This window comes from Aquila chrysaetos, chromosome 2 (assembly GCF_900496995.4).
Source record: "Aquila chrysaetos chrysaetos chromosome 2, bAquChr1.4, whole genome shotgun sequence".
Classification (NCBI taxonomy): Eukaryota; Metazoa; Chordata; class Aves; order Accipitriformes; family Accipitridae; genus Aquila; species Aquila chrysaetos.
The window spans coordinates 70,702,129-70,718,671 of record NC_044005.1 but is presented as its reverse complement, the minus strand read 5'-3'; the positions used below and the strand labels follow the sequence as shown (position 1 = coordinate 70,718,671).

At 44.3% G+C, this 16,543-nt stretch overlaps 1 long non-coding RNA gene across 1 annotated transcript in view; it reads left to right on the top strand.

The window, feature by feature from the left end:
* Positions 1-9,645, top strand: part of LOC115338704 — a 75,664-nt gene extending 66,019 nt beyond the window's left edge. Inside the window, exon 2 of the long non-coding RNA XR_003922513.1 lies at positions 8,323-9,645. This is a non-coding gene — a long non-coding RNA (uncharacterized LOC115338704). The remainder of the gene's footprint in view (positions 1-8,322) is intronic.
* Positions 9,646-16,543: the final 6,898 nt, after the last annotated feature.

Genomic DNA, 16,543 nt, shown 5'->3' with positions numbered 1-16,543 from the left:
AAAGGCTGCTGCCATTCTTCCCCGGAGCTGCATTGGAAACAAGAGTGGGTTAAGGGGCAGAGGGCACTGTATTGCCCCCTGAGCTATCCCAGTGCAAAAAGAGATACACTGCATGGCCAAGAAGTGTTTGTAAAGTAACAGCTTAGCACTGTTGTTGACACATCAGCCCAGTGAGAGTCCCCATGCTGTTGCATTCAGAAGGTCAGGTAACTTCCCTCACTCTATCTTAACCAGGAGGCTCTGTAGTGAACTCTGATTTGTGGTCAGCATCTTTTCATTTCTGTCCTGACGCAGATCCTGAGTCTTTGCTCCAAACTGGCATGAGATTGGAGGGATCAGAGGCCACTTTGCTCTATTGTTGGCAGCTAGGTGCAAGACTGTCCAGGGAGAGGTGGGGTGGAGGTGTTGCAAAAACAGCAAGTCTCAAAAATTGATACCTTTACCTGGGAAATCCTAAAATGCCACTGTATAATCTGATGGTGCCAGGGACACACAATACACTGCCCTTGGGAGCTGACAGCTCTGCTCTGCTGAGGGCTTTAGTGGAATAGCAGCCAGGTAGTGATGTAAGCATACACACCTCTCACTTCCAGTTCTCTTGTTCCCATTGCTTTGATTTCCAGGTTCAGTACTTTGAGGCTAAGGATAGAGAAGAACAAGTTGTGAGAATATATTTCTTTCTTTCTTTCTTTCTTTCTTTTTTTAAAATCAAAATCTCTGCAAGTGTGCTGAGAATGGGGGGGTTCTTCTGCACCATTATTACTGAGACCACTTGTGACACTTTCTCATTAGCCTGTGTAATGGGAAGCCAATCTGCTGCTCAGGAAGCAGCACTGCAAATTATTTTCAGCCACAGATGATGCAGCCTGGCTTTGAACTGCTTAGGCCTTGTTGTAACAGAAGCACCGGCAATATTCATTTAATGTGCATTGACCTTTCTCTGACCTGGGAGACAGAGGCGTCTCAGGCTCTGGCTTATCACCATGCCTTTTTCTGTAAAGGTTTCTGCTTGACAGACTACAAGAAGGAAAATTCTGTCTGCAAAAGGTGCAAAGTTTGTTTGGCTCCAGCACAGCTGTGAGAAAGAAGCAAACTTGTTTATTTTTCCCCTGCTGTAGCCATGCTGAGGACACATGCTAACTTTTGAACCTTAAAGGGCAGTGATATGGGGTGAGGGCAAAGGAATAATCTGGACAATGGGTACCCCTGGGGCATTAAAAATAACTATTCCACTCGCCTTCTGTTGCTGCAGTAGGCTCACACCACTTGTCACTCACCAGGAGACCTGTATCACACAGGATGAACCTGGGGATGACAGGAAGTTCCTGAATGTAGACAAATCCATCAAGTCTCATGCTTTGGACATGAAACTGAGCCATCTCCTGCTCCTAAGCTGATATCACTTATATGTGCAGTTGCAGAGCCACAAGCTTTTCATTTCCATGTCCCATCACAGCAGAAGAGAGACTGGGGATGTGCTGTGATAAGAATCTTTTGGCCCCAAAGAAGCCTGACATACTACACAGTAGCAGGCCAGCACTGCCATAGGACCCAATGCACCAAAATCTGAGCACGCACAACACAGTCATAAATGAGGAGAAAGGGAAACATAAGACAGATGTGAAGGGGCATGAAGAAAACTTGTCTTCCTTGCAAACCAACCAGAACTCAAGGGAAGAGATCTTGAAGAAGCAGAACACAAGATAAAAGATTGCTGCTCGGCCAAAAGCATAAGACTTCATACTTGAGTTGAATAAGACTTTGTTGACAATACTACACAAGCATTACAGTGCCCAGCTGGGCTGACCATGGCTCAAGACCCGATGGTATGGTTTTATCTTATTTGCCATTAGAAGGATACCTTTGTTCTAATTACTCCCACTCCATCTTGTTTTATGCCTCCTTGCTCTACAGATTACTTTGAAAGTTGAGAAAAGCACACTGCAGTTACAGTTACCTCATTGGAAGGAGGTCTTTATATTTCCATTTCCTTCTTGGCCTTTCTTGCTTCTCCAGTTTATGGATTGCTGACCTACTCATGTGGCCTTTGCTTTGATCTCTGCACTATATGCCAGGGCTTGACAGAATTCACCCAAGGAGCAAATGGGCATTTGTCAGAAATATCTATGCAAAGACAGAGCAGGATGAAGCCAGTGATGTCTCAGAGACCCTGCCCTGGATGCGAAAGGGTTGTGCCACCTTGAACTACTCTGACATCGGTTGTCACCTTGGCTGATCATGCAAGCAAATGTTGGACTGGTGCTCACTGCAAAGGAGCTGTGAAGAAAGGTCTCACTTCTCCAAAGTGCTGGCTGATTAGCTGCAGGGCTGTGAACTCTAATATATTTGCACAAATTGTGAGATTTAGAAGGGGTAAGGGTTTCATTCCAGCTATTTATTCTATGCAGAATCAGAAACCCAGAAAGAAGGAGCTAAATGTGTTTCTGGCAATAAATCAGTTCAAACAAATTGCAGAGTCACAGGACAAAGCCTTGCTGTACAGAAAGCCCGAGAGGGGCCAATACTAGAGCCAATTGCACTTACCTGCTAACCCTGGCACTTCTAAAGCTCACCTGTCAGTGCTACTGCTGGCTGCTTTTTTTGACAGCAAGCTTGAATGTTTGCATAAAATTGATAAAAAACAAGTGTTTGTACCATTAATTTCTGGGCTTCGTATTTCTGGCGGTTTTGGTAGTTCTCCTCCAGTGTGCAGAAAGCCCCTCCCCAGTTCTGTAAAGGCTCCAAGTTTGATCAGTTTGGTATAATCTCTGCCCTCTGTTCTGAGATCCCCTCATGGGTCCTTGCCCCAATTTGAGATCAATCTGAACACATCCTCTGACAAAATGACTATACCCGATCTCAGCACACTCCTGCTCCACATTCTGCTAAGTTGATTATAGAGCTAATTGGACACAGGGAACAAAGCAATTTAACTTCCCTAGTAGATGACAGCACTGAAATGCCCAGAGCCATTGAGAGTAGCTCTATGCAGGAGCTAATTTTTCCACCTCGCTTACCACAGGCAGCCTTCATGCACTGGAAGTTTTAGGGCAATACTTTTCATCAGAAAAGAAACAAAGTGTTCGGAAGCACACTGCGGCAGCCCAGGACATTAATTTGCTCATTCTCTAATCCATGTCGAGGTGTGCCCCAAATGGCCCTTTTCACCACTGGGAAACCTAAGAGCCAGCGGCATTACAGCTCCTAAGAAAAATGATGCAGAGGATGGAGTAAGCCCACTGCCGTTCTCTAAAGATAGCCAAGGAAAATGGGATGAGAATGGTAAAAAAGGAAAAACTGAGCATTTGGAGAAAACTAAGCAGAGGAACTGAGGAAGAAAGTCAGACAAGAGGAGAGACCTCTCCTTCACTGGGATTGCTCCTTCCTGGACATGTAGAGCAATGGCACTGAACAACTTTGGGAGGAGCTTTCTGATCACCTGGCAAGAGGCTACTGAGCAAGGGAGTACCTGAAGGCCGCTCCTGAAGTATACCCCCGTGGTTTCTGAAACCCTTCAAAGACTTGTTTCCTCCTGGTACTCAACAATGCTGGTTCCCCATGGGTGTGACAGGGACGGGACCTCTTTTTAAAAATTTTTAGCCTCTTGAAGGTCACCTCAAACACCACTTTGAAGACAATGACACAGGTAAATGTTGTTTCAGCCTCACCCACGGGCTCCAGCAGAACGAACAGCAAACCCTGTTTTCTGTGGTACCAAGGAAGTGCTCCCTTGTGAAAACAGGAGAGCCTGTATACCCAGAACATCTCAGCCCATCGTGTGACTTGATCTCCGCTAGATGCCTAAGTCCTATTCATAGCTATCCTCCTGCAATGGGTGCGGGGCTCTGTGGTGGGGGCAGGGGAAAGGTGTCCTTTCCCAAGCACTGCCCTAGGAAATGCAACCTGTTGTGTGTCAGCATGTCACCCCCTTTCCCAAACAAAGAGCAGCTGGGAGAAAACCTCTACCCCTAAATGTAGATTTATTAACACTCAGCACCAGGAAAGTCAAGGTCAAGGGTTAAAGCTCGCCTTTATCCATCACCTCTTGATATGACCTTGGTGGGGCTTTTTGCAAAGAGCAGGGACAGTTGACGCCGTAATGAGCTGCTCTTCCCAGGAGACCCAGCATGATGAAAAAGTACAGAACATCCACCTTCATGTACCAGTGCAAGAATACAGGTTTGATTGGTAATAAGTTTCCCATTAAAAATACATGGGAACTTACCTCGGAGAGACAGAGAGTAGACCCCACAGGATAAAGTCTGTTCAGTCAGCCTTTAATGAAGGCAATTACATCCATGTATTTGAGGCTTTCCTTCCTCATTCTTCTCCAAAGAAAACAGGCTCATTTCATGGAGGAAAACTAGAATGAAAAATAAATTCACAGCTGTTGCTCTTTAACTGGGTCAATTATATTTTGATATTTGAATGACAGTGTTTTTAATACAACTAAGATGGTGCATATTTAATATTAGCTTACATGCAGGTATAATAGCTACTTTTCAGAATGAAATGTTTTTTAAATTCTGAGGAAATTAATAGTTTCTAAAGAAACAAGGAAAATACAACTTGGGTGGTCACTGAGACCATTAATTTTAGTAAGTTATCCAATATACTGAATCATACAAGGAAGGATCTAATGCTGTTTTATCCTGAGGAACTACTGAGGTATTTATTCATCTCTCAATCAAGACTGGATGTCACAAGTTTTGTTGTTTGTTTGAACTTAAATTCAAAACACAGTAAACAATCTGCTCTTCAGGGCTCTCCTTCTCTTTTTCCTGTCCCCTCCCTCCCCTGCAAACATATATGGAGAACCTGTAGTAGTTTGCTCAGTGGATCTATGGAGTTTGCTCAGTGGATCTATATTTCTGACCTTGAACTCCAGGCTTATATTCATAACTGATGCAATCTGAAGCATGGAAATTCACAGCAGACAAAACATCCTCTTCTGCTCCACTGGTCCTCTGTTACTACTGACACTGACACAGAGCCTTTATATTTATGCAGGTAAGGACAGGGGAGAAAGCCAAGTCGGTCACCACTCCAGGCTGGAATGATGCCAAAAAATACTGGCATTTCGTGCAGGAGAAAGGCACAAACACTACACACATAAACCAGTTTACACCCCTGTTTGCTATCAGATCTAATCCAGCAGAATTAAATTGTTCTCGCCTGTGAACATTGCACATTTTACCTTCTGTGCAGTACAGCATCTTCTGAGGTGAAGTTAGGGATGCAAATGGAGTTCAAGCATCAGTCTTAGAAAAGGGAGGTGCTTTGGAGTACTCAGCTCATGGTACCTTTAAAGGTGCCCAGCAAGTTCAGAGCAGACACTGTAAAAGCCAACTCTTTTAAAATTGTCTCCAACTGGGGAGCAAAAGACAAAGGAACCGTAGTTACTACATTTGGCCTGGGTTTAAAAGGCTGAACTGAGAACATGGTATCGTGTGAACCATAACAGCCTCATAAACTTAAAGCAGACTTGGACCTGCAATATGCCTAGCAAACGGCCAGAGATGCAGGGACAGTCATTTCTCCACCCACTTCCAGCAGCAGCACTGGTGAAAGCAGAGGCACAAAACATCTGCCACAACACGTACACGCTCCCAACCCAGGAACCAGCACACTAGGTGGTATAACAAACTATTAGACAACCCAGGCAGGAGCCCTGGACCAACAGGGACTAAAGTGGCACTGAATCTCAGCTGACCCTAAAGCTGGGTAGATTTGGACAAATGGCTGTTTGGCTTTTTTGCTTTTCTGCTCACTCTGCCTTTCACTCTACCATTCTGGGAGGCAGCCACAGCTGGCCACCATCATGACACTGGGCTGTGTTCCCCTCCACCCCCAGAAGCTGCAGGGAACTGACACAGGGGAGCTCCCTTGGTAGCACCCACCAGTGCCCAGCCCTGCCAGGACAGGCTTTGGGTTCAAATGATATTAATCTGCGAAATCCTCTGATTTCTCTCCGGGCACCTTCCATGTTGTTTAGGCAAAGTGCCTCTCTCAGAGCACTCTATTCTTTCTCAATATTGCATTTATAAGAGAAATTTCCTTACCCAGAACGAGCAGATACACCCCCACTCCACCCTTCCCTATCCTCCTCCCTGCCCCCATAAAACTATTATTTAAAAACAGGAAAAAGTACTCTGGCAAACAATCCTCCCTCCACCCTCCCTGCTATCTGTTTAAATATCCTTGACTGCAAGACATTCAGTACAGAACAGTCATCAATTTTTAATTCATTTAATCTCTTGGTAACAGTGTTCTCGTGAACTGAAGGGCCCCTGAGGAAGCTTCAGAGAAACCTCAGACTAGAGTCTTTCACTGGATCCAGGGATGAGATTTTGTGGATAGAGTGGACTCTGTGCAACCGTATAGGTTAATGGGGAAAAAAAAATATTTAAACCAGAGTACCTTTCACCCCCAGACAAATCAAAACACATTGTAAACCAGAGCGCTGTACCCTAACACAGCATGGAGTGAAACAAGCACCAAGGAGAGAATTCCCTGCGTCAGAGTTGTTCATGATTCAGCAAACTTGGGAAGGAGCCCTCTGAGTAAATATGTGGGTTGTCTGTGCTCCTGGTCCCGCTACTGCTTCGTTCTTGTTCCAAGAAGCTCAGAGAACATCCTAATACGCTGTCAGTAATTAAATTCTGCCTGCTTAAATGCCCTGGAAGTCTCAAGAGGGCATAGTTCTTCTCCTCAAGCCTGTAAGTGTGGGGGAAGCTAATACTGTGTGTATGTGCATTGTTCTCCAAAAAACCTATCTTTCAGGAATGGGCAAAATGGTATCTGTGTACAACGTGAATGTTAATTGGCTCTGCAGGTGCTTTAGGGCAGGGAGCAAGAGGATTCTTGCTTATATTCAATCATGTCATATAATAGTAGCACCCAAAGGCCCCAGTAAGAAGTGGCTTTTGTGGCACTGCAGTGTTACATGAAAACAGGGAAAGAGCATATCCATGACCCCAGTATCTTGCAATCTAATGAAATGGGTTAAAAAATAACCTATAGCTCCAGTTCTGTGACAGCTAGAAATGATGCATTTTATCTGAACCCAAGCTTTCTCATCACCGAATGTGTAAGAACTACAGTTCTCTGCAGAGGCTTTTGGAAGGGGGAACAGGTTTGATCACACTAGGTATGACAACAAACTTAATGCATACATATAGCCACATCACCTCTATAGCATCCAAGCAACACAAAGTGTGCATGCACGCATAGCTCTGGATATCCAAAGCAACTGCCCTGTGCCACTGGATATCACAGACAAATGCAATGCTAACAAGGGCAGCAGGAGAAGGAAGCCTAAAACCTCCAGCTTCTCTTCCCACCTCCCTCAGCCCTTGTCCCTAGTAGAGATCCCTGCCCAGTATTTCATTACCTTTAACACCTGGCAAGCTGCTCTGTAGGGATGGGCATGGCTCAGTCCTGTTTGGCTTCTAGAGGTCGATGCTGAACAGCTAATTCAAGCAGACTCAGTTGTAAAGAGACTGTGACTTGTAACACTAAATCACACACATAATTTCCCGTCTTTCCACTTGCACCTTAACGTAACAGGCAGGCTCCTACTATAATGACAGGCAGCACAAGAAGACAAGGCATTATGCTACAGAGCTACTCAGTAAATGAGTATGTTTTTCTCAGGCTCCTTAAGATTATGCAATGCATAGGACATTTAGGGGTCTATTTTTTCCAAGAATGGTGACTAGAAAATCGTGATGCAAAATGTGGCCTTGATGCTTAGCGCTAAAGCCCTTGTCACGACACCCTCTGGTAGAGCTGCAGCTCAGCCAGACATATGGCTGCTGGGACAATATGCATAGTTACTATTTCTTGCAGAGACTTCCCCTAATTTGTGATGCCTTTCTCTAACCAGGTTATTTGTCACTTGCCAGCAGCAACCCCTGATTCTTTGCCCGTGAACCTCCTGCTCTGTTTCACACTATTAAGAACATTTTTTTCCATTCTCCTGTCAGCGGAGAGTGCTGGTGATTAGCACTGCAATATCTGGTCCCCTTTATTGAAAATGTTAATCCTTCCTTTTTGCAGGGTTTCTTTAGCCAGGGGTGTTAATACTTGGTTAATAGAATCAGACTGTCTTTTTCTTCATCTTTTGTGTGCATGTATGTTAGGGAGGGATTTTTTTTTTATCTTTTGGTCAGAATTTATTATAGTCTCTCTTTTGATTCTTTTTTCTCCAGAGGAGCTGCTTTGAGTTTCCTTGCTTTTTTTGCCATGATTATCTTAATGCTTTTCTAACATTTAGCACCCAGAACACTCATTGTTCTGTGTCTTTTCTGGTTTCTCCAGTCTTTAAAAGGTGCTTAAGAGTGTGTCCTTGAAGGAGGAATTACCTGTGTTCATCATCACCCCTCCACACCTCAATAGGAAGAGGACTGAGAGCTGGGAGCCTTCCCTCACCTGCTGCACAGATAAGGCTTTCTTCAGCATTCCACAAACCTCCCTTTAACCTGAAGAGCCTTTCAGTGTTTGGATGGTAAATGGCATCAAAGATCACCACCCACTGCTCATAAGACCTTCTTCCATGGAGAAAGCATGACGTGAAGCACGGGTCACCAGTTGTAACTTCAGGGTTCACAGATTCTGTCCCAGGTGAAAGGTGAGGCTGCCGAGATCCAAATGCAGACCAGAGAAGGCTGCAGAATGAAGCTCAGGCAGTTTTCTGTTGTGTTACAGAGCTATAGTCTTTTAATGCTAATCAGGTAGTAGTTCGATGAAAACTCTTCTTGTTTTGATGTGAAGAGCACAGATCCTATCTCCCACAAATTGCTGTTGTGATGACTCTCTTTAAAAGGAAAGGCATCACCTGGAGCAATGTAATCACCAAAGGAAGAAAAGTGCCAAGTCATCTGAAGCCTTGTCTCTACTGATTGCAATCATATTTTATTCTCAAGTAAAGACAAGCTGCTGTGGCAGTGGAACTAGGAAGCAGTGGCTGTTCAGCATCTGTCTATTGTGGATATGGGACTCCAAGACCGTTTTCAAGGCAGCCCCAGTACACAGATGCTCCCCACTGGAGATAGTTTCAGCAGGCACACCTAGAGCTATGGGAACTGGTTGACTCCCTCGCTCCATCTATCCAGCCAGCCAGTCAGCCAGCTGAGGAGGCCAGGAGCAATGGGAGGACACCAGGGGCCTTCCCTGCATCTTCTACAAGAGCATGAGGTTGTCAGAGTTGTCATTTTACTCCTTCCTTCTAAATTCCCATTAATATGTCTGTGTCACAAATAAGCCACCCCTGCCGATGAAAACGTGGGACAGTGTTGCTCACAGAGGTGCACAACTCCTGGTATCTGACCCACTTAGAAATGCAACAAGCTCCTGAAGACCCCTACCACCACTTCAGGTGCCTGCAGAAGATGCCATCCAGTGGCAGGAAGGTAACATTACAAGGGCAGGCAATGAAATCGGCCTTTGACAACACCATCCTTGAAAAACTTGTATCTGGTCGTGACTTAACTACATAATCAAAATACTCAGGATGTTTGTGGGCTGTGGTGAAGATTTGAGTGACATCCATCTCTAATTATGTTAATTGGGCAGCTTTTTTTTTTCCTCCAGAAACCCTCAGGCTTTTGTTTGCAGGGAATAAATAAAGAGGGATTAGTTACATTTATCTGTGTTTTCCTAAGTCTGTACAGAATAACTGTTACATGTAATTAAGTAATTTGACTGTCCTTGACCAAGCTGATAGCAGATTACTAGACATTACTTACAAGGTCCCATTGCATTTTAAGAATAGATTATATGGATCTGGAATTTATTGATTTTTTTTTTTTTTTTTTTTTTTTTTTTTTTTTTTTTTTGACAGGAACAACTGGAAATAATGGTCTTATGACGGTGAAAATGCAATGTGCTTTGACAAGCTGTCTTTATCGAGTAGCATTGCTTGGCTATATGTCTGTCTGCTCCACAAAGGCTCTGCATTGAGCCAGATGCCTAGCAAGTCTTTTCATTCACAGCTTTCCCTTGCCCAGTGTCAAACATGCACTGGTGGGATATATTCAGGTAGCCTTTGCTAAGTAATATCATCCTGGATTTGTTCTCTGTGATCCAGTTAACTGATATGTAAATAATTCACACTCTTCGAGGATCCAGCTTAGTTGCTTCCCCTGTGCTCTGCTGCCTTTCAAATCACTAATCCATATACTCTTCTCTTAAAATCTGCTTCCAGTGAAGTTTCCCATATAATTGTCACCACAAATTGATGAGTTTCTCTTCAGGAACCATGAAGCATCAATGTGCAGAGAGAACGTAATACCATCCTGTCTCAAAATAGATTCTCTTGTCCAAGATACAGATACCATTTCATTTACCTACTTTGAAGGTACTTTATTGAGCATGCTAGACCCTTACAGATTCCTAGGAAATACGTTTTCCTTACAACATAGACTGCATACTCCACCTTAAAATTTACAAATCTTGTTCCACCTGTGTCTTTCAGCTATATATTAATTTAGTACAATCACATAAACATACTTCATACTAAACATACACACCACTCAGCCAACAGAAACTTGGGATACAGCCAAGAGTCGTGATCTGGACAGTGCCAAGACGACAGGCAGCACAGAGAGAAGGGGCTGCTTCCAAAAGAAGTTTTGTAGAGATTTTATCCCTGCCAAACCCTCCTCCCAACCCTGTAAGTAAGCCTTGATGGCTATGTCTTTTTTAGTATATGCAAAACCTCTGTTCCCAGAAATTAGAATGTGGTTGTGATGTTTCTGATTCTTGAGGAAACCTAAGTGGGTTTCCTCAGAGCAGTAAGCCACACTCAATGATAGATGCCAATGCACAGACAGCATTTTTGGGTATTTTTGATCGAGGTGGGCATGGGGCAGCCCATGCCTGTAGATACATGGACTAAACTGGTCTAGCTTCCTGGGACATGGGATTTCAGGGTTTGTTTCTCTGCCAACCTGGCCTGGCACGCAGGCAGCAGAATATGCTCCAGGGAAGGCACTTTAACAAGTGAAGTGGGAGAAGGTGGGGGTCCCCCAGTCCAGTCTGGGGCAGCCACAGCAGCAAGCTGGGCTGAAGCACTGGTTACCCACTGCTTTGGGTGAGGTTTACCAAGGTGGGATGAGCTGACCCTACCTGCTCGCTGGCATGGCTAAAGGGCAGTTCTTCTCCCCAGTCCTCTCCTCCTCCCTCCCCTGCTTGCATTTGGATGTGTGTCTGACTGCTTCCCTCAAGCCAGCTCTGACTCTCAGTCTGCCCTTGGTGAACTGATTCAGCTCATTAAACTGGCTGAAAGATAAATAACCATGCCTGTGAAGGGAAAAGGGCAGGACACTCAGCGACAGGGAGAGGTAGCCCCAGAGACATTTCTTCAGGCTGTGAGAGTGGCAAGCCTTGACCAGTCCTCTCCTTCAGGTGGGCCAAGGAGGGACAAGCAATCAGGTTTCTTGCACGGGCTACCTTCCTTGAGGTTATGTGCCCTGTCCCTCTACCTGCATCCAGGCTGGCAGCTAGAAGCCACTAGGGAACTTCACTTGCCCCTCACACACTAGACAGACCACCTTCAGCATGAAGGCACCTCCTCTCCTCTCTTTCCTCTCCCACATGCAGCATCACCAGTCCTTACAGCTTGCCAGAAGTCCACCAACAGCAGCCGTAGTTGTGCCACCTTAGCCTGTATTGAAATGTCCAAGTTTTATTCCCACTGAGACGTATGTGAGGGTTTCATACGTGCCCCTGAGGGAGGATGCTAATTATTTGGCTTATTTTAGGAGTTTTTGTAATACTGGGCTAGCCTTTGTCAAAACCACAAATCCCACAGATTAGAATATTAGATACATTGTCCTTTTTCATCAAAGGCAGCTCAAACTTAGTTCAGTTTCTTTCTTCTCTGCCATGGGGAGATGCAAAACTTGTTTTTCAGAAGCCCAGTCATTGCCCCTTTGTTCTGTTTGTAGAAAGCAAAATACAAAGAATCCTGAAGAAGCAAACAACCACATTAAACTTTTTTCATATTCTCATGACAAAGAACAAGCATGTCAGAAACCTTCTGCTTTTTCCCTTGGAATCTGCCTTTTTATGTAGGCACTTCTTAAAACAGTATAAAAAAATAAAAAGCCCTCACTTTGTTTCCCTTTTAAATTGGAATGGGGGGAGACTCACACAACAGAGAAGAAAAGTTCACTTTCTTAAATAGTCTTTTACAACCAGCAGCATGGCAACTTAGAGCTGACACTGTCCCTTCAGGTCTTTGGGTGTTGGCCAGTTCACGGCACAGAAAAAAAAGCCCAGTGTGTTTGGATTCCTTGCAACAGCTTTTCTAAGCGGCTGCTCCTGCTGTTTTGCGGCTGCTGCCCCACGCTTCACTGGAGAGCGCTGATATCCCATGAGCTGCTCATCTGCTCCTCAGCCCTGCGCGCTCAGCCGGGCAGCCTGGCAGTCTTGCATGAGCACTGTGCAACGCTCTGGTCTCCTGTGCGCACACTTGCCCCTACACCGTACATCAACTGCATCCCCAGCATGCAAGCTGACACGGCAATGGCTCTGTACTCAGATGTGGATCCCCTGTACATTGCTCCTTTCATCTCTGAACCCAGACGGTTGCTCCCCTTGGCCGGCGGTCTCTCTCGTAGTGATACGCATGGGGTATCACTGCTGGCTCAGGCTCTGGTCATTGCTGGGTGGCCATTTCTCCCCAGGCAGTATTTTGCAAGGCTGCCAACCCTTACCTGACCCCACCCTGTTGGGTTCACCCTCTGCTCTCCTCGCATGGGGAAAGGATGACTATCACCGAAGCACAGCTCTGCCATGAGCTTGAGCATAAATATAGCTTACACTGGTCAAAAACTTTCAAAGGCACCTCACTGTGTCTCATTTTTATCACACAGACTTTCTTTCCTTGGCTGTCTGAGAGCCTCGTGGAGCACAGCGGTTAGGCTTTAGTTAGTCCCTGTGTCTCCGCACTTTCGCTGAAAAGCTCCTAAACTGGGAAGATGCCGTGCAGCAGCTCTTTCTCTCCAGACATGTAACCTGGGTCTCTTGACCTCATTATCAGTGGAACAGAGGCTATCTATAACAGATATTTCTTACATCTGATTGCTGACTGTGTGGAAACTTTTTCTGTAATACCTTCTCCCCATTCAGTTTTTAACAGATTTGGACACAATTCCACCTTATTCAGAGATGTATCATCATTCCTTCTGAAATTCTAGAGTGTTTGAGGACAGCTTTTAATTTGGAGGGCTGCAGAAAGCATTGGCTCTCTCCTGGTTTTAAGCTTTCAGCTGGTGCAGGTAGCGGGAATGAACAAATGGATAAACAGAGTTATGTGCTTCCTGACTGAGCCTCTCTCCTATCTAGAGACAGTTCCACCTTTGTAAAGGTTTTGCTCCTGACAGAGATGCTTTACTCGAATATTTTTAATGAGTATTTATTAGAACAGTTTCATTTGTCAGTCCCTTGTATGTACTGGGCACTGTGGAGATTTAATGTAGAGAAAGGAGACAATGGACTGAATTCCTGATGAAAGATCAAATACTTGTAGTCTCCTAAAAACAGAAAACCTCATTTAGTTCTTCAGCTTTTCTTACATGGCAGCACCCATTCTGTTTTACATGGTGCCAACAAGACACTTAAAAATTTCCTGGACATAATAACCCTTTCTACCTTGGCAGCTCAGCAAGAACAGCTTTCTCTGAAATCTCCCAAATCAATTGACTTCGCCAAGTCTTTTACTTTACAAATCCTGCATAGTTTCCAGCATTTTCCCACAAGTGATACCAAATTAATGGGTTTGTAGTCTCCTGGTGGGTCTCTCAGCCTTTCATTGTCTTATTAGGCACACTCTGGCCTGCTGGGAGAAATGTACTGCATTGATAAAGATGCTGGATGAGGTTCATTTCATGTCCCACATTCCTTTTGCATTCTTGGACTCATGCATGTCAAAATGTTACAATGAACATGGCTAAGATTAAAAAGATCAAAGTCTTTCAATATGGGCATATCTCCCTTTGTGATTAATCCAGTGTCCTACATGTCTTATGAAGTCAATATACGTTATTCCAAATCTGTCTTGCATTTCAGATCTTGGCCCAAATTCAAAAGAGTGTATTCTTAAAATATATTTGGATGCTTAATTGTACATGAAAATAAAATGTTGGTAAGAGTAATTTCAGGACCCAGCAAATCTAACTTTATGCCTCTCTCAAATGAGTCAAAACAAAATGGTATATGAAATCATTACATTTTTAAGTAATGGTATTCTGTGCACACAACTGCTTTTTGAATGCTATTTTCTCTGTCATATGTTTAGAGTCACTGTCCTTAAACAACAGACTTTTCTTAGAAAGAACAGCAACAAACAGGGTTTTGTTCTTTTTCTAAACAGTTTCAGCTCCATTCCTGCTTTGTACTAGAAATTGTTTCTTTTCCAGGTATTTCAGTAAATCCCAGAAATAACTAATGGTTTCACCCCCCCACTGCACATGAAAATGCTCACACTTCACTTTCCACACTCTTCTTTTGGCCAGCAGTCATGCTGCACGTATGACAGAGTTCATCTTCCTTCAGAGAGATGCCTTAATGAATCAGACGACCAAGAAAACCCCCCACCCTAAGCCTCAGACAAAAGTTTCTTTCAGAGAATCTGTGTTCAGACTGCTAATAATTTCTGGTTCACTTAATTTAGGTGCCAAACTTAACTGCTCCCCTAGAACTGGTAGGTACCTCTGGCCCTAGGTGTCCCTCGACGACAGGTATTGATTGTTGGGCTGGAACGGTGCTCTAGGACTTGTGGGTTCTGAAACCACCTTCTTTGGCATCCTTGGACAGGGATCCCATCACTAAGCCCTTGCACACTCTGGGCAGGAAAGCTCCCCACACCTTCTCGTGGCACTGAGCCATTGCACAGCCACGAATACAGTCACAACAGAGTGAGAAAGAAGGGCATGCAGAAGATACTTTGGTCAGCCTAGTTGTTGAGATATTGACCTGGGAGGGGAGAGATAAAAATGTCCTGGTAGTTTCTCCTTAATTTCTTTCTGACAATAGTCCAATATATACACAGGAATGCAGCAACTAGCACTCTAGTTCTGGTCCTTAGTGTGGATGTCGCCTGCTCAAGACAGTCTCGGATGAGATGGGAGCTATAAATCATGATTTGTGTTAGGCTTTGCATGCTAATCATACATTCACAGATTAAAAACTCTGATTTTAACAGTGCTGTTCTCCAGTATTCTTCAGTCAGCAGTTAATTACTTCATTCCCCCTAAACCATTGGACTGGAGAAACAGGGACTTGAAACACTCTCAGGTTACAGTTGCAGGCAGCATATTTGAGGTAAATGTCCCTATTCAGTCAACAGCTCCTATGAACCTGACCATCCTTTTTTGTTTCTGGAGGTTGATAACACAGGTAGATCTCAGCATCTCTTGATCTTGTTATAACATTTTCCTTGGGGTTTTTTTTTGTTTGTTTGTTTGGGATTTTTTTGTTTTTTCTGCTGAAAGGCTTATTTCTCCTGATCTTACCCCATCGGTGTTTCCCAGACCAATGCACCTTCCTTCCACCTCCTTTTTTTATCTAAGGGGAAGGTAACTTTTGCTGGAGTGAAATTCCAGGGGATTCTCACCACTTTATCTAATAGTGAGCAGTTGGATAAATGTCACTTTATGTCCTGGAAGATGTCCTCAAACTCTTCTCACTAGTTTTGATTCCCAGCTACTCCAGGAATGATGTCTCTTGAAAGGGACTCAACACTTGATACATTTTACTTCCAACAACTATCATCAGCGCATCTCTTACAGTTTATAACTTACCCTTACGCTTGTCTCAAATAGACCATCAGTGGGATAAAATTTATCCTCTTCCTGAGAGTGCTTTTGAAAATTCCTCTCTGTGCCTATAGCACCACCTCTGTGTTCCTGCTGCCATCAGGCCAGCTAGGACATTCCTAACACAGTGCTTGGTTTCAGGTCAGCCCATTCAGCATCTCCTCCATCACTCTCAAGAATACCTCTGAGCAAATGGACCTGACGTCACTCTCTGGTGACATCATTTACATTCACTCTTGGACAGTGACAGTGTTAGGCAATCACTGTCACATCCAGAACAATGTCTGGCACCACTGCAGAGCAGCATCAACCCAGGCAACTCCTAGAGCCGCTGGGACTTGATGATGAAACCAGGGCAAGAAATGTCTATCAGTCCCTCTAGCAATGTATATGTCTCCATCCTGTTGCATTTCACCATGCAGGATACTGGGTTTTGCTTCTGGCACCAGGGCAAAAGAAAACAGGTTCACCAGAAACTTCTCCTTCTTCATATATGTGAAGGAGAAAGGAAAGGGCAGAGCAAAAAGGGACACCACTGAAGGCATCAAAATTCTCTTTCTGTTGTCATGACTGCTGATGCCTTCATGTTCTGGCAAGACAGGAAAACCATTGCAGCTCCTGGATATTTCTTTTCAGTCACTGGCTATTATCGTGCCTTGTGCTTTTTCCGTACTTCAGGCAGCTCCATGGTCTGTTTCTATGGTCTCTGGGTTTGTGAC